Source organism: Ursus americanus, chromosome X, assembly GCF_024610735.1.
Source record: "Ursus americanus isolate L20-20 chromosome X, mUrsAme1.1.p, whole genome shotgun sequence".
Lineage (NCBI taxonomy): Eukaryota > Metazoa > Chordata > Mammalia > Carnivora > Ursidae > Ursus > Ursus americanus.
The window spans coordinates 46,300,550-46,325,705 of NC_142164.1; the positions used below are offsets into that span (position 1 = coordinate 46,300,550).

At 33.3% G+C, this 25,156-nt stretch overlaps 1 pseudogene; it reads right to left on the reverse strand.

Annotated features, from left to right (window-relative positions):
- Positions 1–10,396: 10,396 nt before the first annotated feature.
- LOC123792348 (frataxin, mitochondrial pseudogene) lies at positions 10,397–11,000 on the reverse strand (annotated as a pseudogene).
- Positions 11,001–25,156: the final 14,156 nt, after the last annotated feature.

Below are 25,156 nucleotides of genomic sequence, written 5' to 3' on the forward strand. Positions count from 1 at the left end.
TATGCTAGGCATTTTAACAGGTACATTATTTATTGTTTACAGAATCATACCAACTTTATCTCAGGAAGTTTTGATACAACGATGTGAGATAGGTATGTCCATTACCAAAATTTTACAGATAAGAAAACTGAAACGCAAAGAATATTGGGGTTAAATGACTTGCCTATAGTGGCAGTAATTAGATGGCGAGTCATAAGAACTGGCCTGGAAATGGCAGTGTGGTTATTTGCTGGGAATTATAAATTAGAGCAATGACAGAGAACCAGCTGATCTAGTTCTTCTCAATGCTAGTCAGGCCACAGATGGTTTACCAATCTGTCTTTCTTTCAATTAACGATTGGTTATAATTTGTAGACAACTCCTCTTCCTAGTTACATGGATGTTTCCTAGCAGCAGATTGGCTTAAAAAAAAACCAAAAAACCAAAAACCAAAAAACAAACAAACAAAAAAAAAAAAAAAGCAAAAAAAAAAAAAACCCAAAAAACAAAAAACAGAAGGTCAATTGTGTAAAACTTCTGACAATTTCTGGACATCTTACTAATGGGCTTTTCTTTCTTTTTTTTCCCCTAAGATAATACTTTCTGAGATAGAGCAATTAAAAAAAAAGTTCTAGGCCTTTCTCAAAGAATGAGACCAAATATTTAGGTAGAAACTGTTGATCACGGCTAGAAAATGAAGAATGAAGGATAAATTAGTTTAGGAGAATAAATAATTTGAGTTATTTGGGAAGGGAACATTTTAAAAATTAGTATAACAATGGATGAAAATAAAAGATTCATTCTCTAAGTGTCAGAAGCAGTGCCTTTTAAAAATTTCAAACAGTCATTTTTGTCTAAAGGTAAATTATACTTTCCTCTTGCTGATCTTCTGTGGCTACCATTTTCATGGTTTCTCCAACCTATTGTGTAAATGCTTAGTGGTAGAATAAAATATACCTAATTTTTTTTTAAATTTAACCAAGATCAATTTATAGAAAGAATAATGATCAATTGAAAGCTTACTCTGTTCTAAAAACACAGCTTTAACCCAGGTCATAGGTTATGTCTCCTGGGCTCAAGAATTGTAATCAGGCTCTTGCTGTATTTTAGCACATTGAGTAATAGAAACAAGAGGTTGCTTTGATCTCAACTTTATCCTGGAGCGGTTTAAATCAAATTATACTCAGTTCAAATTATTTGATATGAACTATTTCAGCTATAGAGCTTCCATCTGAAGCTCATAATATTAATAACATTACTTCATTGCTTCCTCTCTGTTCCTTCAACCCAATCTCAAGTAATTCTTTGTAACCTACTCACCCTCAGAATTCACACTGAAAAGGAAAAAAATGGAGACAAGTTATGAAGACAACATTGTCCTTAATGTCAACTAGATGTTCCATCATCTTTGTAAAGGCAAAATAATAGTCTCCCAATAATTTCCAGATTGATTATAATTTCCTTAGATCCCTTTAAGGCACCCCAGTGTACTTTCTACAAAGTAAGCTAGGTCAGTTTAATAATAATAATAATAATAATAATAATAATAATAATAATAATATCAACAGCAGCAGCAGCAAGCTGTTAATAGAAGTCATTACATGCCAGACACCCTTCAAAGTACTTAACAAAATGAACTTTTTAAATAGTTAACAAGAGGTAGAAACAAAAGCTATGGCATCAGATTACAATCTTTTGCCAGTTCCTGGATGTAGGTGGTATTCCACATTAGCTTTCCTCAGCTAGAGATCTGGATTACTTCCATTTGCTCCCCTCAAAAAGGAACTTTATTTGATGTTATGACACCAGTCCTAATAGAAATGAGTAGGCCAAACAGGGTTATGTGCAGGGATAATGCAAGCCAATAATGAGTCTTCAACTGCTTACAGGGAAGACTTCTATAGCTTTTATTAAGGTTTTTATTACTCCCCTTTTCTCATATGTGATTAGAAATAAAATAGCAAATACCTGGATAATAAAGAAGAACACAAAAGACAGATATAATTTCAGAAATAATTCAGAGTGTTCATTTGTAAGTAATCAGTTTACTCCAATAGGTACCTCTATGGTAGCTAACTTTCCTCAGCTAAGTCCTTAACTGTTTATGACTTGTTACACTTTGAATGAGTACACAGGGCAAAACAATGTTGTCCCTACACTGTTGGTGAAATCCAGTCTGAAAAACTTCTTCAAGGATCATAATTTTTTCTCTATCACAGTAGAACTTTTTTTCACCTTAATATTGCTAGAGATTTAACTGTACAATCCCAATTTTTCTCATTTGGAAGATTTCCCTACTCTAAATGTTATTCTTTGAAAGAGGAAATAAGAAGAGGCTAGCATGTCCTTTGCCAGTGTGTCCTTAAAAAACAAACAAACAAAACAAAACCAGAACAAAAACCCTCACTTCTCAGATCAGTTTGAGTCCTCTTTATGCCCCCCACCTCATTTGAGACATATGTCAACTAGAACCTATAATATTATTTATACTGAAGTTGTATAGAACGTAGAACCCACTTGGCGACTTCATAGAACACAAAGCCCACTTTGTACTAAAAAACTTGCATTTGAAGCAAATAAAAGAATGGCATTAACCTTTTTTTTCCCCTTGATGGCACACTTTAGTATCCTTGAAAAGATTTTGAGTCTCCAGCCTGTTATAGAAAGCCTAATGGAACACTGCTTGGAAGTATCATATTTGATAGCTACTTTTGTTTTCAACTAAGAGAAAGTCTCTTCTTTTGCATGACATCTCTCCTCTTCAAGCTCCTTAAGTATGAGTCACTGCAATAATACTATATTCTTAACTCAAGTACAGACTATGTCAATATCAGAAGAGAGCACATATAAAGGTGGGGAGAGAATTGGGAGAAGAGGGAAAGATAAATTCAGGAGCAAAAGACCAGAATGACTACATTTTTAAAGAAAATAACGTTATATGCTTCATGTTCCTAGTGCAGGATGTTGTTATATGCTTATAAATGTTAACTATGTTCTAAGTGAACTTAAGGCAAACCTCCATAGTCTTCATGGGAAAAATATTTTCTTTTGCAAAAATCAATTTTCTTAAGTTGAAAAGTAGAGGAATACAAGAGAAATACCTATGATGTGTTTTGATAGAGGTGAGTGATCCAAAGCATAACCCACTTTTAAGAAGATATATGATCAGTATGGCATATTATTATAGAGCAAGATTTTAGAGGCAAAAGGCTATGAAATATACAATTTGGATGGAAAGGGTATTACATAAAGTATGCTGTTGAAAAGAGAAAGTTGAAAGACCAGTGGTCCTGAAAACTCACCTATAATGAGCAGTAAAGTAATAGTGGGTCATTATCTGTTGGTATTAAGTTTTGGAAATTCATAAACTCATGTAGAGCTCCAAAAAGAAATGAGCACAAAGCACCGATTTTCTCTGTGTATGGGAATTGAAGAGCTATTATTGCTAAAAACCTGAAAGTCCAATAGGGTAAATAATGAATTAAAAAGCTGCTGACTTAAGAATGAGATCCCATATTCTTTTCAAGGAAAAAGCAAATAGGGTGGTTGAAGAGAGGGGTGGTAAAATTTTATAAGATAACCCTGGGAATATAAAATTGAGGAACTTTATATGAATGGAGGTGACAAACTGTTATATACAGGAACTAAATTATAACAGCGGCACAAAAATTAAAGCTATTTTTAGTCATATGTAGCAAAAGATTACAGCACACCTGTACCATTTTGGGGAGAAAATATTTGCACAAAACAAACCCATGTGTGCAAATACATAGTTGATAATCAGAGCAGCATATTATCATGTAACATTAGTAATTGTATGTTGTTTAGGGGACAGGCAAGTATTTCCAAAAGTCCTTTGAAACCTTTGCTCTGTATTCCCCATGGAGCAAAACTAACATTCTTAAACTGTCTCAGTTCTTTAGTCTGCAGCTTTCCCCCCTCCCACATTAGGGATTTGGATTTCATGCTCAGAGAGAGGCAAGGCAGATGGGACTTATTCAGAATTTGGAAAAACAAGGAAGCTTCAATTAATGGGATGCTGGCAGGCAAACTCTACGGTGCACATTTTACTCCCACATACATTTTGTTTGTGCATACACACTCATGCATATGATTTCTTTTACCTTTTAAAAAGAGGATCACACTTTAGTAATAAAAGAATGTTTCTGAACAGAATTCAATATATGTTATGTCCTAGTAGTTTAATTTAGAGGTAACAAATGGGGAAGTATGAAAATCCAATTTCAGAAACAAAGATGAACTACTGACATTTTTGGAAAAGGCAAGTCCATTTTGAAAACCAAACAGTCTTTCCTTCAATGTGTGGCAGACCTTTAATTAAACTTAAGTTTAATATTATGGAGGACAGGAAAAGAGCTATCTGTGCTAAATATATGTGTGGGGGGGAGAGGAGTGTAATGGAGAATACATTTGGATTCTCACTTGGGGGCAGTTGAGGAAGGAACTTGATAAGTTATATCAAAGGGAGTTGAAACTTTTGTTCCATTTCCTCTCAATGGTAGGATGACATTAGTTCTTGGTTCTTAGCCAGATTTCAGGGCAACTACTGGGTGTACAATCATAGAATACATAATAGTATAACAATATTAGAATTCAAACAAATCTTTCCTACGGAACTTTTTATGTTTCATTTTTATGTTTCATTTTCTTATAGGATCATAATGTGAAGGGGACATAAATTTCCAGGAAATAGATTTAAGAAAAATATTTCTGATTATATAACATATTTTATTATGAGAAAATTAAACAGATGACTTAGTTTTATAACCATTTTTGTCTTTTTTAACATTTTACTTTATTTTTCATTCTTATTATTTGTTTATTTTATTTATTTATTTTAGCTTTCAATGATTCATTAGTTGTGTATAACACCAGTGCTCATCACCACACATACCCTCCTTAATACCCATCACTTGGTGTCTTTAAAGACAATTAGGAAGGTTTGAGAAATAATTAGCTTGACAAGTGAAAAGAGACCACTTATTCAGTGCTACATTGTTATGCATAGTGAAGTTGTATCATCTATTACTGTGCTAAGCATGTCAATTCTATACTACAGCTATCTCTACATAGACAAACTCTGTCCTAAATTCCAAGCTTTGGATAAAGTCATATTTCAAAGGAGAAGAATATTGAAATTACTAAGTGCATAGATATATGAAATTGATACTCCAGAATGTGCCAGGTGAAAATATGTAGATCATAGCCTTCAAGATAAGTTACTCTTAAAATAATACTTCCTTTAATTTGAATCCTGAAGGCAGCTATATCTTTCAAAGAGGAAAGCGTTAACAAATGTTAAACAAACAACCAGAGAAGAAGGCAGAGGCAAAGGGCTGCTCTAGCAGGAACCAAAGTGATAAGCAGGAGGATAGCTCTAAGAAAAATCTATATTAAAAGAATAGAAACAAATATTAAGCTAGTGCATCAAGGATCAATGGAAACAATAAGCTTTTTGTTTTGTTTTTAATATCAGAGCTTTTTATTACAAATGAAAAAAAGTAAATACACTAAGAACTGTACATCAGATGAAGAAAGAAATGTGACTTAGAGAAATGGAAACTTCCAAATCAATTAGCAGCAGATTGACCCTATTTTTGAAGAATACGAAACTTCTTGAAATTGGCAAGTCATGGCTTGGTGGTCATATTCACTGAACAATATTTATTATTCATTTCTCAGCTTCTGACACTTCTTTTTAAGATATTTCCATAGTGAAGTGGCATCTCTGTACATTAGTCTTCTATTTTACATTAGTTGCTCTGGCCTTTTTGTTGTTTCAGTCTTTGAAATCACACAGTTTTTTTATGAGATAGGGAATGCTCCAAAAGGCAACTTGCAGGATGTTTGCTGTATAAAAGGACTAAGCTTGAAATAATGTCTATTAATGCCACTGATTTAGCAGGAATATCTCCACTTTATTCAGTACACATTTGCTTTTTGAATTTATTCCCCTAAGAATTTTGTCCCTGACTTTGGTGTTATAATCCTCTATTTTCTATTCTGTTATCGGTTTGACCATAAATATTGCTAACTTTCATAGAAAAGTCTGAAATTCAGAGGAAAGCCTGACTTTTTGGCTTCCTTAAAGGGAGACTTGGTCTGTCAGTTAATGGGAAGAATGATTACATTAGGATAATGGATGAATATTTTAACTGGTTAAATATAATTGTTCAAGAAAATGAGATTTTACATAAATGAGAATCGTCTAAAGTTGATTGTTATTCTTGTTTTAATTTCAGGAAGAACAGTCACTATATTTCCCTCTATTTTTGGATTTATTATAAATTTATTCTCTCACTATCAGGATTAAGAAAACATTTAATACTTGCAGAAGTGGTTTTGATGATTTATCAACATTTTACATATAAAAACAATTAACCAAATAATTTTCTACAATCGGGTATAGAAAACAGGCAATTGACTTTTCCAGTGATTAAGTATTGAGCAACAATAAACATATTATTCAGAAATAGCTTTTTTCTTTCTCTCACTATTATTAAAGAGATCTACTTAATAGCAATTATTCAAAGGCAGTAAGGGTGAAATTCAAAGGCTTTAATGAGAAGAGAAACTGTGCAGGAACTCCATTGCTTTATATATCATTACACAAATGCCCTGCCATGTTTCTTCAGGACCAATATCTTGGAATGCCTCCAGTCATGATTAACTACATCAAAAGTCCATCTGCCATCTATGTTCATATCACAATCATGCCGAGTCTAGGCAGAGTATAGAGATGGGAGAAGATAAGCAAATGCTCATAAATAAGGTTTCTGTGAAAAGCTATAATGCAGGGACATTTGCATTTTAGAAAAAAAAGTCCTCAATTGAAAGTTTTGCAAACATTGTAAAGCATCACTTAATACTCTGCACGAGTGTCTAAATGCATTTAACTAACAGATTGCTTTTATCCATTAAAATACAAAATAATATGTCCATTGGAATTACAGCAGTGCTGTTTTTTTGCTAGTAATAGAAAAACAATTTCCACTTCCTTTTTTAACCTCAGTCTCAACAATAGAATAAAATATTCTTACATATTTGACAATTTTTAATTATTATTAATGTTTTTCTGAAATTTAAGGAGTTTTGAAAGGAACACAAAAAAATTTCCCGTGGCACTTTTAGGTTCACAAAGTTGTGAAAATTTTAGGAGAATGGCTGATCTTGAAAGTTTTCCAGATTACTTTTGAGAGTCATGAAAGAGCTCTTTAGTTTGGAGAAGTTTTATATTCTCAGTGAACACCCATTCTCCAGAGTCCCAGACTAAATGGAGCCAACGTTGACTCTTCAGAGTTCTTTTTTGCCCATAGTCTTTCATGATCAGTGAGTTTGAATCAAAACTATTTAATATTATAAATTTATGCATCTGCAAATGTCAATATATTCGCTTCCGAAGCCAAGCCAAAACTATTGCCAATAATGATTTTCTCACTTTCTGGACAGACAATATATTCTAATTGCTTATTAATTTAAATTATTTTAAAATGTTTTTCTTTAAAGTTAAATTCCAAAATCGCTCAAGCATGGAATTTTAAAGAATTTTAGACTTATTGAATGTACATTGGAAGTAGAGAATGTTAGGAATTAAGTAATCCATATACATTCTTAGAAACTAGCTCACTGGGGCCTGCTCTAGTCTTTACACATTATGCCAAAGAGACCCTCAATAATATAAGTATTTTCCCAGGGTGTCAGTGTATAAGCCAGTGGGTATTGGCTGGGTAAGAAGGATGGTGGTTCTTAGAGGAAACCTTGAGTGGTGTTATTTTCCTTGTAACCCATCAGATGTGTGTTATCATACATTTCACAATTTTAGTTGATTGCTGACATTAATTTTGGTAGACTCCAGCATTCTGTGGGGATTCTCATTTTGTCTGATCAGTTTTCTCTGAAATTCTGTGCTGGCTGGCTGTCACATATGTCAGCCTCTTTTGAGGTAAAAGTAGAATTTTAAATACCCAAAACATCTAAATGTGCAAAGTAGTGCTTTAAAGATCCTTACATTAACTTAATAAACTCTATGCTTTACTGGGAGACACTGAACAGTAGTCATTGAGATAAGTTAAATGGTACCCTAGTGTCACAAACTACAGTTTTTAATATACCAGGTCTAGTATTATTATAATCTTTATCATCACTATCATCGTAAACTTATATTTATTGAGCACACACCATGTGCCTGATATTATACTAAAAGCTTGAAGAACGTATACAGTAATCTCAAAATATACATTTATTCACGTAAATTAAGGCTTTGTGTATACCAGGAACTGAATCAGGAACACTTATAACAAGAACTATTTAATAGTGAAATATCAGTATAAAATGAGATTAGAGAATGTTATGGATATATTAGTATAGTTTTATATTTTCTCTCAATACTTCACCTTTTTTGGGCAGGAGTTACTGGTAAATGTGCTGGATCTGAGCAGGCGGATGAGGAAAAACAAAGAAATAAAGAATAAGGAAGTAAACTATGGGAGGTGTAAAGGAAAGGCAGTGTAAGGGGAAGGTAGGAATTCTGTGCAGTACAGGTTCCATCAGAACTTCGTTTTCCTTTTCCTTATAATTTGTTTATCTCCAGTTAGGCACAATCTCCCAGGTATTGCTTTTGTGACTACTGTCTCTGATACCCATGCAACCACCAAATACTCTGGCATTAATAGGGAGAACTGGATGGAGGAATGTTTCCCTGGAAGCTTGTACCCAGGGAAAAATTCTATTATTTGATATCAGATCAGGACCAATCCTGAGAAGAATTTTTTTTCTTAGATTTTCTAAACAATATTTGAGTGGTTTTGGGAGCAGCATAGTCTAGTAGAAAGAGAACAGACTTTAGAGTCAGTTAAATCTTGGATCAAGTTCAGGTTATGTAACCATAAGCAAATTAGTTAAACTTCCTTAGTATCAGTTTCATTATCTGAAAAATGTCAAGATATAACAAAAAAAAAGACCTAAGACAGTGATCATTAGGATTCATCATAATAACAATATACAATGCTAAATCCAGTGCAGAGAATATAGTGAAAACTAAGTAAATATTTGTTCTAGTATGTGGATTTTAATTTAATAATCTTTAGGTAGTCTGTGAATTAATCACTTAAATATTTATACATGTAATATGGTAATGTCCACATTTTTATTTCTGCTGTGTGTGAATATTTTACTTATAATATTCAAAAAGACTGAACATGAAGAGGATAAGAGCTTTGTATTAATTCCAGTGATTTTTTTCCTGGGGAAAAACCAGAAAAGATGAGAACAGAAGATCATGAATGTATTATATTACCAAAAGGATTAGCCAACTGAAAAACAAAGTCCAGGAGTACCATGTTAAAATACCAAACCCCAAAATAGACATAGTTTTGCATTCTTTTCCTGGTCTTTTATTATAAGAATAAAGAAACTCTCCTCAAAATGGAATTACATCAAAATAAAATATTAGTGGGATAGACAAAATATACTCATCTCTACTAGGTCAATAATATATTTATACTGTGGAGATTGACATACTTAGTCTCAGGTACACATTGCATCGCAAACGATATGAAAACTGTCCAAATTTTTTGTTGAGTTTTTTTTATTAAACATCTTTTAGAATGATTGGTCTATTGGTTGGACTTGGAAATACATTTTCTTATGATAGCTTTTGTTGGTATTTATTTGTATTTATTGCAAGTGTTTCAGAATTACTTTTTTTCTGATTCTACTATGTTTATTTGTTGAAATTATTATTATTATTTTTATAACTCACATAAAATTCACCCTTTTTTGTTTCAAGTTTTTATTTAAATTCTAGTTAGTTAATATATAAAGTAATATTGGATTCAGGAGTAGAATCTAATGATTCTTATCACTAAATATCACTTACATATAATATCCACTGCTCATCACAAGTGCCCTCTTTAATGCCCATCACACATTTGGCCCATCCCCCACCCACCTCCCCTTCATATGATTTGCTTCTCTCTGTCTCTCTCTTAAACTTTTATAGGCAACTCTTTAAGGAGTCTCATTTGAGGTCCGCCAGCCGTTCTTCATGTGGTTTTATGCAGTCAAGTCCTTTCACTGAAGAGTGAAATCAAGTCATTTCTCCTCCTGGAATTTTTCCTTCCTCTTATTTTTCTTTGGTGTAAGGTTATATATAAATGTATGAGTATATGGACATTATAAAAGAGAAGGGATATCCTGTGAGGGAGGAAATCAGACAATAAATCCAAAAACACTATGGAAATTAAAAATCCGAACTTGGGGGAGGGTAGGAGGCAACACGTTCTTTTCACAGTGCCATTATATACCATGCAACAGTCCTCAAAAGTGGGAATTGAACAAACCAGACATTCAGCTGCAGGACAGAGCTGGGGGCTTGGCTTTATAGCTGTTAATGTCTTTAGAATTGGGCTGGGCATCAAGCTCCTTTTCCAGAATAGGCCAGAGAAGAGAAGTCCAATTTGGTTTTCAAGGCTTTAGTCAGCTCCGTGGCCAGCAACTCATGGAGGGACACACCATCGTGGGCATACAGCCAGTTCTTCCCCATCCAGTCACAGCGCTTGGGCCCACTGGAGGGTAAAGATAACCAGATCTGCTTGTTTACGGTCTGCTTGCTGATCAGTAGGCTCCTAGATCACCACCCAGTTTAACTATTAAAACATTACTTCAAAAGAGACATCATAGTCTTCCAATGTGTAAGTTTTGCCTGCAAGTTCTTCAAAAAACTCTGCTAAGGAGTCCAGTGTCTTCTCTGCCAGTCTTTCATAGGTGGTCTCATCCAGAAAGCCAGGGTCGCCCAAAGTTCCTGCTGTCCTCATATTTATCAGACACTGCTTTTTGACATTCACTATCTGATCAAGGCAGTGGAGGCTCAGAATAGCATGGCTGGGTATGCTGGTCAATCTGTCTAGAAGCACAGGCCATGGGGGCCACAGAGCAAGGCCTTCCTCCAAGCCTCCAGCTGGCTGCAGAGGAACCCAGTGGGGCAGGAGGCTGGCAGCCATGTGGCGCCCAAGCGTCCACTGCTTCCCTCTCTTTTTTCTCCCTTTCCCCTATATTCATGTTTCCTTTCTTAAATTCAACATGTGAATGAAATCATATGATATTTGTCTTTCTCTGACTGACTTGTTTTGCTTAGCATAATACATTCTAGTTCCATCCACATTGTTGCAGAGGGCAATATTTCATTCTTTTTGATGGCTGAGTAATAGTATATATGGACATGTGGTCTCTTTCCATAATTTGGCTATTGTTGATAATGTTGCTATAAACATCAGGGTGCATGTGTCCCTTCAAATCAGTATTTTTGTATCCTTTGTGTAAATACCTAGTACTGCAATTGCTGGGTCATAGGGTAGCTCTATTTTTAACTTTTTGAGGAAACTGCATACTGTTTTCCAGAGTGGCTGCACCAGTTTGCATTCCCACCAACAGTGTAAGAGGTTTCCCCTTTCTCTGCATCCATGCCAACACTTATTGTTTCCTATGTTCTCAATTTTAGCCATTCTGACAGGGTGTGATGTGGTATCTCATTAAAATTTAAATTTGTATTTCCCTAATGATGATAATTACTACTTATAATGTGTGATTTGGGGCAAGTTGTTTCAACCTTCCTAGGTCACACTTTCTTCCCATGCCAATGAAGCGTGAACTAAATGATTTTGCATCTCTGTCATTTCATAATTTGACAATTCTAAGTATACTACTGCAGTTGCTTCAGAATTATACTTGGTAAGGATGATAGAGTATACCAAAAAATGTTGAATATAGTTTAAATAACAATAAATGTTTTTGAAAGTCCTCTGAAAATTATAAGGAAGTACATAAGCATAAGAAATTATTAAACTTTAATCAGTTTAATTTGAGAAATAAATAAAAAAGATGAAACACAAATTTGGAATGTTCTAGGACCAAATTTAAGTACCTTTTTGAGCATACCAGTGTTTGCTTTTCATAGTACTTAGTCTCTACCAGGTATAGCAGGTTGTGGTAATAATGATAATAGCAGCAGCAGCAGCAGTAGTAGTAATACCTACTATTAATTGGGGGCGCCTGGGTGGCACAGCAGTTAAGCGTCTGCCTTCGGCTCAGGGCGTGATCCCGGCGTTGTGGGATCGAGCCCCACATCAGGCTCTTCCGCTATGAGCCTGCTTCTTCCTCTCCCACTCCCCCTGCTTGTGTTCCCTCTCTCACTGGCTGTCTCTATCTCTGTCGAATAAATAAAATCTTAAAAAAAAATACCTACTATTAATTGAACATCCACTGGGTATCAATTACTACATGATATGTATCTATATATTTATTTCAGTCTCTATATACACATATATGCCTTGAGTTGTAAGGTAGCTATCATTGTCCTCAGCTTACTGATGGAGAGGATATAAGAGGATACATGTAGATACCTTGCTTAAGTTTTAAAATTAGTCAAAGTCAGATCTGAGATTCTATCCTCAGACAATTTTACTTCATTCAAGGTGTACTTTTAATCCCTCTGTCTTGAGGCCACCAAATATGTCCTTTCACTCCCCTTATTTCTTATTTTCCCCCTTCCCTTCCTACTCCTACAACTTTTGTTTGTTTTAGATTACTGGTTTTCTTAAACTACTGACAAAAAGCAAAGCTTGAAGCTAAAAACTCTACCAAGTGGCTTGCTCTGTTCAAATGCTGGGTTATGAGAATATGGAATGCAGCAAATTTACAAATTATATATATATATTTTTATATATTGTAATGTTTGTGTGTTTCTCTTACTCTGGTACCCTCTGTCTATATATTTAAAAAAAACAGTCTTAAATATACTTAATATACCTAGAAAAAATTAGAAAGATATTATTTCGGTAGGCATAATTTAAAGAAAGGTATATTTAATTCCAAATGTGAACATATAGACACATTCACATTTTACTTTTCTTTTGCTGCTGGGAAGTTTATAGTCATTAAGAAGAGGGGGAAAATATAACTTTTTAGTTAAAAAGAAAGGATATTATTTGGGATTTGGGATAGTACAAATACTATGACACTGTCCTGGAAGTGTGAAAGTCCCAGTGGCTATTTCACTCTTTGATGGGTCTATGTGGGTCAAACTGAACTTTGCTTTTATCTTTGTTTCTTTTCCCCATTTTCTCATTTTTTTCCATTATTGACTTCCTTTTTCCATTCTTCTCATCCATTCACTTGACAACCTTTGTCTTAGCACAAACTGTGATTTGGCCACCAACTTGGTGTTAGGGATTCTGAAATGAAAACAAGGGAAAGCAAAACAGAAAGTCTACCCTTAAGTATTTCTCTGCTTCATGCCACTATCTGATTCATTCAATTACAAATATACTAATTACAAATGTCTCCACTTTGCTAAATAATTCTAAGTTTTAGTTTCAAACATCTGCTAACCTAAGAACTTTTTAAAAATGTCCTATAACACCAACTCAAAAAAAGCTGTTTTTTTTAAATAAAAAAAATCTTGCTAGAAATTGTACAAGTTGCCTTCTATGTCCATCTATCTCTTCCCTTCCCCAGTCCCTCGATCTCTGATGCTTTTTCCCTCCCTTTCCTTACCTTAATTCACTAAAAGCCTGAGTAGCATAAGAGGTAGTTGTGATCATGGTAGAGAATATAATTGGTGTTGAAAAAGTATATATTTGTGCAAAAATATATTTTATTTCCTTTTATTGCTTTCAGCTCTAACCATCTCTGTCTCTAATCTGAGGAGGGCAGCTGATATATTTTACTTGCTATTAAGTAACAAATTTGGTTTCATTTAGATGGAAAGCCTTGATTATAGGACTGTCTCCTTTTTAACATAGTGCTGACCACCATATTGGCTATTAATGGATAAGTATAGTTAAATCCCATTAATTTGAAACACAGGGGACTACAAAAGATGGACTCTGAATTAAGTAAAGTATCTGTTATTTTATTTAAGAATAGGGCATGTGGTTAGCCAGGAAATTACAGTTACTCAACAGATACAATTGACTAAATTTGAGTAATATTTATGTTGTAATAAACTATGCTAAACACCTTACAGTTTTTAATGTGACTGTACCATAGTCATGCACTATTTCTACAGAAATGAATAACCCTGAAAATGAAGAAAGTTAAGGGAAATTTAAAAGAAATTCCTATAAAATTCATGAAAATATTTTATTCCAAAATACATTGAGGTAGTAATAAGAAGGTAATGTGCTGTTTTGGGAAAAAAAATTAGGATCACTACACTGATCAGAATTCATTTAATGCAAATATGGGAACTATATTTAACATCTTAGAAACATTACTGAAGGTTGAGATCTTATGAAAAAAATCTGTGGTCAGAAAACTGCATATCTAGAAATTATGCCATTGGTTGCCCAATTCTCCAGATTCTTTCATTTAAGGGCTAGTCTTTCAAGGTCAAGAGAAATGCCAAACATGATAGTTTCTTACTTGGCCACAGATGGTACAGCTGCAAGAGCTCAGAGGTATGAACATGTTCTTTCTCCATGGAAAACGGTGTTTAAAACAATTTTCAAAGGGTAGCTTATTTCCCTCCTACTTAATTTGACCTGTGAATACTGTTAACTATTATTTATTAGAGTATTTGTTGTTCAGGGGATTCAAACAAAAGCTGTGCATTGAAATCTGAAAAAAAATTGACTTCAGCTTTTTTAATAGGCAAGACCTCTCTGTTTAACAGATGGCTCAGCAGTTGTAAGAAAATTATTCATAACCCAAAAGCAGCACAAATAATGACTTTAAAACACTGTTCTCAACTTATATATTTTAAAAAGAAAAAAAATGATCTTGTGCTGTCTTCTTCCTTACTGTGCCTTTGAACAGATGATGAATTTCTGAAATTGACAATGGATAAACCTTGCCTCTTGATGGACACTGGATCGATGACATTTTTATTAGCTTTGCATGAATTATGAACACATCACCAAAAATAGTGGCTTTTGGAACAATGCTGAACTTTACCTTTTGGTATTAAAACACCAAATATGAGGATGGAGATTAGTTTCGGGAGATACTTGTTCTATTCCCGAGTTCTGTTGCCCATTTTACTTATCTCTAAACTGTGAAGGAAAGGGGAGGCAATAATCAGTTTTTCCAATTGGCCAGTGACAAAATAGACCTATCAGTTCCATTAGAGACTTAAAGTGGATGGGTTTCCAAAGCCTTGCAGTGGTTATACCATTAAAAAAAAAAAGTTCCTTGTTTTGCATTAAAGGGGAGAAAATTCTGCTTCATTTTCACTTTTTAATTGTAATGTCATTTGACAGTCTTGCTTTTCCTCATGTTAGCATAATCTCACATGTTCCTGTGTGTGGTTACCTGTTTTGAGCAGAGTCTCAAGGTTATTTGTGACCTAGAAATAGATTTCCTTTGATATCTTATAGTTTTGTGACTTTTTCTTTAAGTGGTTCTTGTTTTGGAAGGAATTGTCAATGACCGAGGAATAGAATTTTTCTGTATGTGAAACACATTAACCAATATTGGAAAATATACAATTACAATTACTCTAGCCAAATAAAATATTCTGTCTTCTCAATTTTGAATTTTTCAAAAGTCATGGTTCTTATTGCTTTGACCTGAGTAGGTAGACTCAATTAAAACCCAGTGATAGTATATTTATACTACAGCAGGTAGAATGATAGACAGATTCATGGTGCTGGAATATCTTGAAAGGAAATTTTGTCTAAAGCATTGCCTTCAACCAAGATCATGCTCACATTATCTCAGATATAGAAATGGAATCCAGAATATTTTTCAGTAAAGTATTCTGTTTCTAAACCCTCAAAGTTTCTTGTTGTTGTTTTAAAAGACCAGAAAGACATAGCATTTGTCAACTTGGACAGATTTCATCTGATATCATTTTGTCTTTAGAGGAGGTATCCAAAAGAGCTTAGTAATAAATCAGGAAGAAATCTATTTTCAGATGTTTGAAGGAGAAATTATAGATACCTGGTAGGAACCTATTCTCTTTGTAGCCAAATGACGCCCTCTTTCTATTTAAGTTTATGCTGTACTTTAAGTGTGGAGAGTTAGTTTCATTGAAACATCATTAATTTAGCTGACGTCAAGGGTTTGTTCCCTTCACAGCATAATTAGCTTTATTTTGTTTCCTGGCCATAGACTTTACCTGTAATTCCAATTAACACTATTAAAATATGTATTATAATGTTTAGGGGGACCCAAGGGGCAATGTGGTTGGATGGGCACACTGCCTCTCCGTTACTTGAAGAAACATCTGTAGTATTAGTAGTTTCAATTATACAGCTTTCTTATCAAGAACAGCCCATGCAATTGCAGCAGTGGAAGATATCTACTGTAACACATATATTTATTTGGCTTATATCTATTGTATCTACATAATATTTGATAAGAAAATCATAAATACCAAAAAGTCTTTCTTTTAGTTGTCATATAGGGTCAATAAAATCATGTTTTATCGACTGATGTTCTCAAAACATCTCCAAAGATAGGCATTCAGGTTAATTCCAATGATGACTTTGCAATTGCTATTTGTATCAGCCATTTACATAAGCTAACCATACACAGCATAAGAAAATCATGTTTTCTCACCAAATCAATGACAAGCATTGTGTTTTACATCTCCCCAAAACTGGTACTTTGGAAGAAGAGTTATAGTGGCTTTCACACTAGCAGCAGCCACCAGATCATTCTAATACTTAAAACTGCCTTACCAATCACAGGCCTGTGAACACTGCTGTTTCCCAAAGTGTTTGCAGTTTAAATATTTCTTCACTTTTATTCCCAGTCTAAGATGCTACAGTAACTTATTGATTTTCCTAGAAGTCATGTTCTTCTGCCAGGCTATTACCTGTGCTTTTATTAATTGGTGCATTGGTTGTCAATCATAAACCACTCCACAAGTAAAGGAGTAGTGTTTTATCTATTCATGTAAGAACTGGAAGCTTACATAATTTCCCTCTGATACTATTAAAGAAAAAAGCTTTATTATTTTGCCTGATTTCCTCATTTTTTTAGTTTAAAATTAAAAGGCAGCATTGATATAATAGAAAAAAACACCTTATCTATAAATTTTAAGGCTTAGATATTTGTCTTGCTTTGGTTGCTAAGTAGATGAAAGACCTTAAGCAGGAGAGTCACATAACTTTTCAGAACTTTAGTTTCCTCCTTTTCAGATAATAGCACAGCCATTAAAGTTCTTTGAAACAGAAATGCATTATATTAAATAAAAGACAAGATTTTTGACATTGCTTTGAAAACCTGCATGATTTGTGCTTTTTGTCCCCTAAAAGTTTAGTAAATTCTGCCTTCATTTTCTCTTCTAGTTCTCTTTCCCTATTATGAAGGAACTGATAATGTAATGTCTTGAATTATCTTAATTCTTCTTCCAAAAAAATTATAATCCCATAAACTTTCCAGTTTGAAGATAGTTCATTATTACGCTTTGATTCGAAACACAGATATTCTCTAAGCATTGCAAAGCTATTCCTGTATTAACAAATAGATCATATGAAATAAAACATAGGGACTATGTTTTCTCTCTAGAGTGAGATACGATTTTCTGAAAGGTAGAGACATTGTTCTTCTGATGCTTCTCTTCCACTCAGACTGGTAAGTGCCTATGGGACATGACATGTTATGTTTATTTTTATCTACTTTTTAAAAGATTTTATTCATTTATTTGAGAGAGAGGGAGATAGCAAGAGATAGCATGAACCGAGGTGTGGGAGAAGCAGGCTTCCCACTAAGCAGAGAGCCCAAGGTGGGGCTCAATCCCAGGATCCTGGGATCATTACCTGAGCTGAGGGCAGATGCTTAACCTACTGAGCCACTCAGGGACCCCAGGACATAGAATTTTAAACTCTACTTGTGCTCCATTGCTTGTCTTGCTCCATGGTCTCTGATGGAAATTTTTCAGGAAGTATTATCAGCAGGAAACTTTTGCAATGTAATAATTATGTCACTTTTCAGTTCAGTGGGACTGGAGCTTCACCTTGTTCAAATCCTTCACTCAATTGATAATACTAAATATCTCAGATTGTTCTAATTGATGATATCAACCAAATCCATTCAAGACGTGAGAGAACTATGAGATCTGTTGGTAAAGGAATTCTTAGAATGAAGAGTTTTCACTTTCTCATTTATTTTTCAGATTGGATTGATTTAAAATAATGCACCTTGTAGTGTGTATATGATTTTATTTTCCTGTTTGCTCCATTCTGGGCACAAGTATCCTGACTGGATATTTGACACTGCCAGTTGGGATCCAAGTAGTCTAGATATCATTTTTTAAGGAATCATTTGGTTTTAAGTAATAAAAAGCTACTTATATTGCTTCAGATATAAAGAACATCAGTTGAAAGAAGAGTGTAGGTAGTTTGATGAACATCCATCCATCTAGCTTATCAGCCAGAAATAGTGGGATAATCTTTGATTTCTCCCTCTTTCTCATGCCCTATATATGATTTGTGAGTAAATAACATTGATTTACATCTAACCACTTCTCACCATGTCCAGTGCTATAACTCTAATCCAAGAATTGATCATTTTTCATTTGTATTTTTGCCACAACCTCTAAATTGCCTCTATGCTTCACCCTTGGCCAAGAGCTATTGTAACTCTTTAAAATTTAAATTAGATCAAATTACTCTTTTTTAAATTTTTAAAAAAGATTTTATTTATTTGTGAGAGAGATAGAGAGCACAAGCAGGAGGAGAGGCAGAGGGAGAAGCAGGCTCCTTGTTGAGCAAGGAGCCAGATGTGGGACTCGATCCTGGGACTCTGGGATCAGACCTGAGCCGAAGGCATATGCTTAACTGGCTGAGTCACCCAGGCATCCCACTCTTTTTAATTTTTAAAATTGTGTTTCACTTTATTGCACTTTGTGGATACTGCATTTTTAAAATTAATTTTTTAAATTTGAGTATAACTGACACACAATGTTACATTAGTTTCATGTATACAACATAGTGATTCAACAACTATACGTTATGCTACACTTACCACAAGTATAGCTACCATTCGTCTTTTGATCAACACTCTCCAATAGTTCTTCATCTTATTTAAGGTTTAAGCCAAAATCCTATCAATGATCTACAAGGCCCTACATAATTTACCACTTTTGTGTCATGTCCTTAATTTCATCTCCTAATATTCTCTTTGCTTTATTTCAGTTCATTTAACTCTACCCACATTTGCATCCTTGCTATTATTACTTGAATATTCCAGACACACTCCTGCATTAAGTTCTTTGTCTTGGCTCTTGTATATGTATGAAAGCCTTTTCCTCCCCTCTCACCCTCCACATACCTATAGGGCCGAATCCTTTACTTCTTTTTTTTTAAAAGATTTTATTTATTTATTTGACAGAGATAGAGACAGCCAGCGAGAGAGGGAACACAAGCAGGGGGAGTGGGAGAGGAAGAAGCAGGCTCATAGCAGAGGAGCCCGATGTGGGGCTAGATCCCAGAATGCCAGGTGATCCTACTGTAAATGTAATTATTTGCTTAATTTCATTTTCATACTTTTTGTTGTTATCATATAGAAATACAATTTTCTATATTCATCTTGTATCTTGCAACATGATGAACTTGTTTACTAGCTCTAAATATTTTTATGGATTCTGTGGGATTTTCTATATATAAAATCATGTCTCCATAAATAGAGAAATGTTTACTTCTTTTTCAATTCCAATGCATATTATTTTATTTTATTGCCTAATTGCCCTGACTAGAACTTAAATTACAATGTTGAGTAGCAGCAGTAGAAGTGGACATTTTTATCTTGTTCTTGATCTTAGGGGGAAAACTTTCAGTTTTTCATTATCACTGTAATGTTAGATGTGGGCTTTTCATAGATTTCCTATATCAGTTGAAGAAGTTCCCTTCTATTCCTAGTTTGTTGAAAGTCTGTTGAATTATGTCAAATGCTTTTCTGCATCTAGTAAGATAGGCATGCATTTTTTGCCTTTTATTAATATGGTGTATCACATTGATTTTTAATACTTATATCAACCTTGCTTTCCTGGGATAAGTCCCACTTGATCATGTTTTATAATTTGGTACAATCCTTTTCATTTGTTTCTGTGTTTGGTTTACTACTCTTTTTATGTCTGTATTAATAAGAGATATTTGTCTCTAGTTTTCTTTTCTTGTTGTGTCTTTGTGTGGTTTTGGGATCGGGCTAATGCTGGCCTCATAGAATTAGCTGGGAAATGATTCCTTTTCTAGATTTGGTGCCAATTCTATAAATGTTTGGAAGAGTTACCAGTGAACTCATCTGGGGCTGGGCTTTCTTTATTGGTAGTTTATTTGATTACTAATTCAATCTCTTATTATAGGTCTGTACAGATGTTCTATTTCTTCTGGAGTCAGTTTAAATAGTTTACATATTTCTAAGAATTTATTCATTAAAGTTAAATAATTTATTGGCATACGGTTGCTCATTGCATTCTTTTATAATGCTTTTCACTTTACAAGGTTGGCAACAATGTCTTTACTTTCATTTTTGATTCTAGTAATTTAAGCCCCCCCCTTCTCTCTCTCATTTTCTTGGGCAGTATAGCTAAAAGTGTGTCAATTTGATTGATCTTTCCAAAATACAACTTTTATTTTCATTGATTTTATCTATTGTTTCTCTATTCTCTCCTTAATCCATTTCCATGCTAATCTTTATTATTTCCTTCTTTGTGCTTTTTTCGGTTTAGTTTGCTTTACTATTTTTAGGTTCTTAGAGTGGAAAACTAAGTTATTGATTTGAGAACTTTCTTGGGGATTTTTTGGTGTCATATGATAAAAGGCTGTCACTTGAAGGAATTCAGATTTTCTGAGAAGATGTTAAGATAATAACTGGCAGGTCTGTCTATCCCATCTACCAATCTACCTGGAATGGCTTTTAAACCAATACCTTAAAAAGAAAGTGAAAAAATAACTTGAAAAAGACTAAATCCACAATATAGCATTAGAACATTATGTAACTTACTGAATTAAATTTAAGCATGAATGTTTATGTGTATGTACCATCATATATATGTAAAAATCTACAAATATTACAGAATGCTGTTCTGGTATAAAATAATTCCTCCTCATTAGGGTTTGGAGCAATTCTTAGCCATGTGAGACCAAAAGAAATGTTTGTGTCCTGAACCAGTTTTAGACCTTTCATTTCATAATCCTTAAGTATTTTACATCAGTCTTTCTCAACTTGTGTTCCTTTCTAGGCATTTTGGAAGGGCCTCTTATAACTAGGTATTTAATATGAATCACAGAGAATTCTGTCTTTCTGTCTTTAATTGTATAAGTGCTCTTCTTGCATGTTGTGTGTTATTAGTTCTGTTTCTAAGGAGATGCCTTTACTTCAAGGCACACTAAACTTACAGATGTTTCTGCTTAATGCCAGAGCAATAGCTTTTCTGCTTCTTTGCTGTGATTTTATGGCTATCCAATATAGTTACTGTTTTTAATGCTGCATATATTTTCTTCTGTCCTATGTATATCTCACCTTCCCTGTAGATATGGGAAGAATTTTACTGTACTCTGATTTTTGTTGGAGAGAGCAATTCCAGGATAAGCCTGACCTAAAACATCTCCCACATTTCACAGAAGTTATGGGCACTTTCTTACTTATGTTGTAAGACTGTTTAACACCTCCCTGGTGATAGCAGTGCAGAGCTTTACTTTTAGCCTTTTCACAAACATTTTGTGAGGCTACATCCACCATGCATTAAAAGTGGATCTTTTCTCTAGTCTAATGATTATTTATTTGAGGGCAGTTGGGGGAAGTGCTTTCTAATCTATGCATTTCTCCCATGTATTATTTTATTTCTACATTTAAATACTTAATAAAATATATATTAAAGCATACATACATATTACATTATTCATCTATGTACAGTTTTTAAAATATTGATAAAAACCATTCATTCATTCAAAGAAAATTAAAAACTATTGAAGCCTGAGGACCAGGTGTTATATGTAAGTGGTGAATCACTAAATTCTACTCCTGAAACCAATGTCACACTATATGTTAACCAACTAGAATTTAGTTGAATTAGAAACAAACAAAACTATTAAAACTTCCTATGTATTCATGCTTAATCACCTCTCTCTTTCAAATCCAAGGAAATCACTATCATGAATTTTATGTTTATAGTTTCCCTTTTTTCTATATAGTTTTGTCCATTTGCGTGTGTCCCTAAACAATATATTATGTAGTTTGCCTGCTTTTGAACTTTATATAAATGGAAATGTACAGTTTATATTATTTTACGCCTAGGGTCTTTTGCTAAACTCTATCTTGTAAGATTGATTTATCCTCTTAGTGTTTCTTTTTCTTTGAAATATCTGTTCATGTCTCCTTCCCAATTTACTATTTTGTTTTTTGTCCTTTTTATTGATTTGCCAGATTACTATGGTGATATATATAAATCATATAAAATATGTAAAATACACATAAATCATGGTTATGTATAAATCATATATGATTATTAGATAAATTATATATATGTGATTCTAACATGTGATATATATAATTCTAATAATTATGAATCATATGATTTATAAATAAATTCTTCTAGTATGTGGCTATCTTATCCCTTCATTTTTGTTATCTTTTGATGAAGGAAAGTCTTAATTTTAATTGAAATTATCAATTGCTTTCTTTAAAGCTTTTGTGGGGTTTTTTTGTTCTTGTCTTAAAATTCTTCTACATATCATTCTTATGGTTCAATAGTTTTGCCTTTATATTTAAGATTTTAATGTATCAGGAATTAATTTTGTACATGATGTGAAGTACATATCTATTTTTATTTATATTTCTTATCTAAATGATCACTTTTCCTAGATAACTTATTTAAAATTCAGTGGTTTTCAAATTTTTTGACCTAGGCCCATAGTGAGTAGTGCATTTTGTATTGTGATCCAGCATTGAACCGCATTTATACAGAGGCACAAATTTATATTTTCATTAAATATCACTTACTCATAATTATGTGTGCTGAACTGTAGTATTTTTCTTCTATTTCTAATTGAAAATTTTCTTGAGATAATGGCAGAGTTACATGAAGCAATACAGAGATTCATGTACACTTAATTCATTTCCTCCAATGGTAACCTTTTACATATTTTCTATTTGTTTATGACCCCTGAAATTTATTTCATGTAATTGAGTGAGGACTCAGTCCTTTTTATTCCCTTGTAAACAGTTCTATTCGTTTTTAAGAATCATGCAACAGTCCATAAATTATTGCATCCTTGATGTCCCCACTGTAGTGTGCCCATGAGTATACTTCAGGGAGTGAAAGGAGTACACAGATGGCACAAACAGTACAAACACACACACACACACACACACACACTTGCAGACACCAGGTGTGCAGGTCCAAAAACAAAGTGATCAACCAACATAAATGATGACTCAATCTTAAAAAAAAAAAACACTCCTTCCACTAATCTGTAATGCCAAATTTCTCAGATAAAGCTTCCGTATATGCATGTATCCATATGTTTTGAACAGTGTACTTTCTCCAATTATATATTGGACTATCACTGCATCCTCTAAATTATTGTAGGTTTATAAAGATACATGAGAATTTGTCACCCAACTTATTTCCTCATTAAAACTGACTTAGCTATCCTGGGTCCTAGGTTCTTCTACACAAATTTTAGAATCATTGTGAAGTTTCATGAATAAACCATGTTGAGTATATATTATATCTAGTTTGTGTATGTATAAATGTGGTATATGTCTTTATTAATATTTTAAATAACTTTTAATAAATATTAATTTCCACATGAATTTTTATATAATTTTATTAAATTTATTTTGAAGTACCTTATTGTTATTACTATTTTATTAATTTTTTATTGCAATGATATCTTTAAAAATAACATTTCTAACCAATAAGTTCGTAGAAATATAATTATTCTTATTTATACATCATAATTAATAACCATTTTACTTTGATAATTTGTCTGTAGATTTTCCTATTTTTTATATATGCAATCCAATATTATCCAAGTAATGAAAATTTGGTTTCTTCTTTTCTACTTTGCACACTTTGGGGTCTTTCTTTCTTTCCCTCTTTTTTTTTTTCATTTAGTGCACTGGCTAGAACTTACAGTAAAATATTGTGTGAAGTGTTGATAATAGGACTTCTTGCTTTCATCCTGACTGGAAAGAGAATAATGCTTCATCATTAGGTTTATTTTAGATTTGCTTGTTACAGAAATTTTTATCAGTTAAAAGTGTCCCCTTCTATTCCTACCCTGCAATTATGAGTAATTGTTGAATTTTATCAATATTTTCTTCATATATTGGGATATTCATGTTATTTTCTTCTTTAATCTTATAATGAATAGAACATATTAATAAGACTGAATATCTTGATTAATAGATTTTATAATATTAAACCAACTTTGCATTCTGTGAATAAATTTAACATTGTCATAATATATCATCTTTTATTACTTTGTTGGGTTTTTTTGTTAATATTTTAAAATTTTCCCATCTACAGTAATGAGTGAAATGGGGTTTTCATACTGTCATTTCTTTGATATGAAGATTCTTCTATATTATGAAATTGGTTGTGGAATATTCCCTGTTATTTCATTTTAGAAGAGCTTATCTAACATTATAATTATGCATTGCTTTATTGTGTGATAGAACTTGCCCATGAAGACATCTGGCCCTGGAGTTTTTATTGTGGAAAGATCTTCAATTCCTATTTCTTTGTAACTGACTGCAAGGTTATTTTAGTTTTCTATTTCCACAGGGAGGGATTTTTAGGCTATCCAATCTATTATATTATGGGAAAAAGAAGTTACTTCCCTACCTATGAAGTTTGCTTCCTCTTCCCCATAGAGAATCATTCATCTAGTACATGTCATTCATATCCTTATGAGTCCATGCTTACCTCATATTGAGAAAATTGAAACTTAAAAAAGTCTAAGTTAACTTGTGAATGGTCAAATAAAAGGTGCAATAATAGAGCACATGTTTCTTGACTTTGATCTATTGTTCTATGTCCTAGTGATTGTTTAATGCAGTGTTTCTTTGATGAAGAACATTTCTTATTAACTATCTTCTGTTACAGAAGGTAAAAGGTGCAGAATGGGAGGAAATTTTAGCCTAAATTGTAAAGTAATTTTTCCTTTTATTCACTGTTGTTAGGTGGGGAAACTTTGTTTAT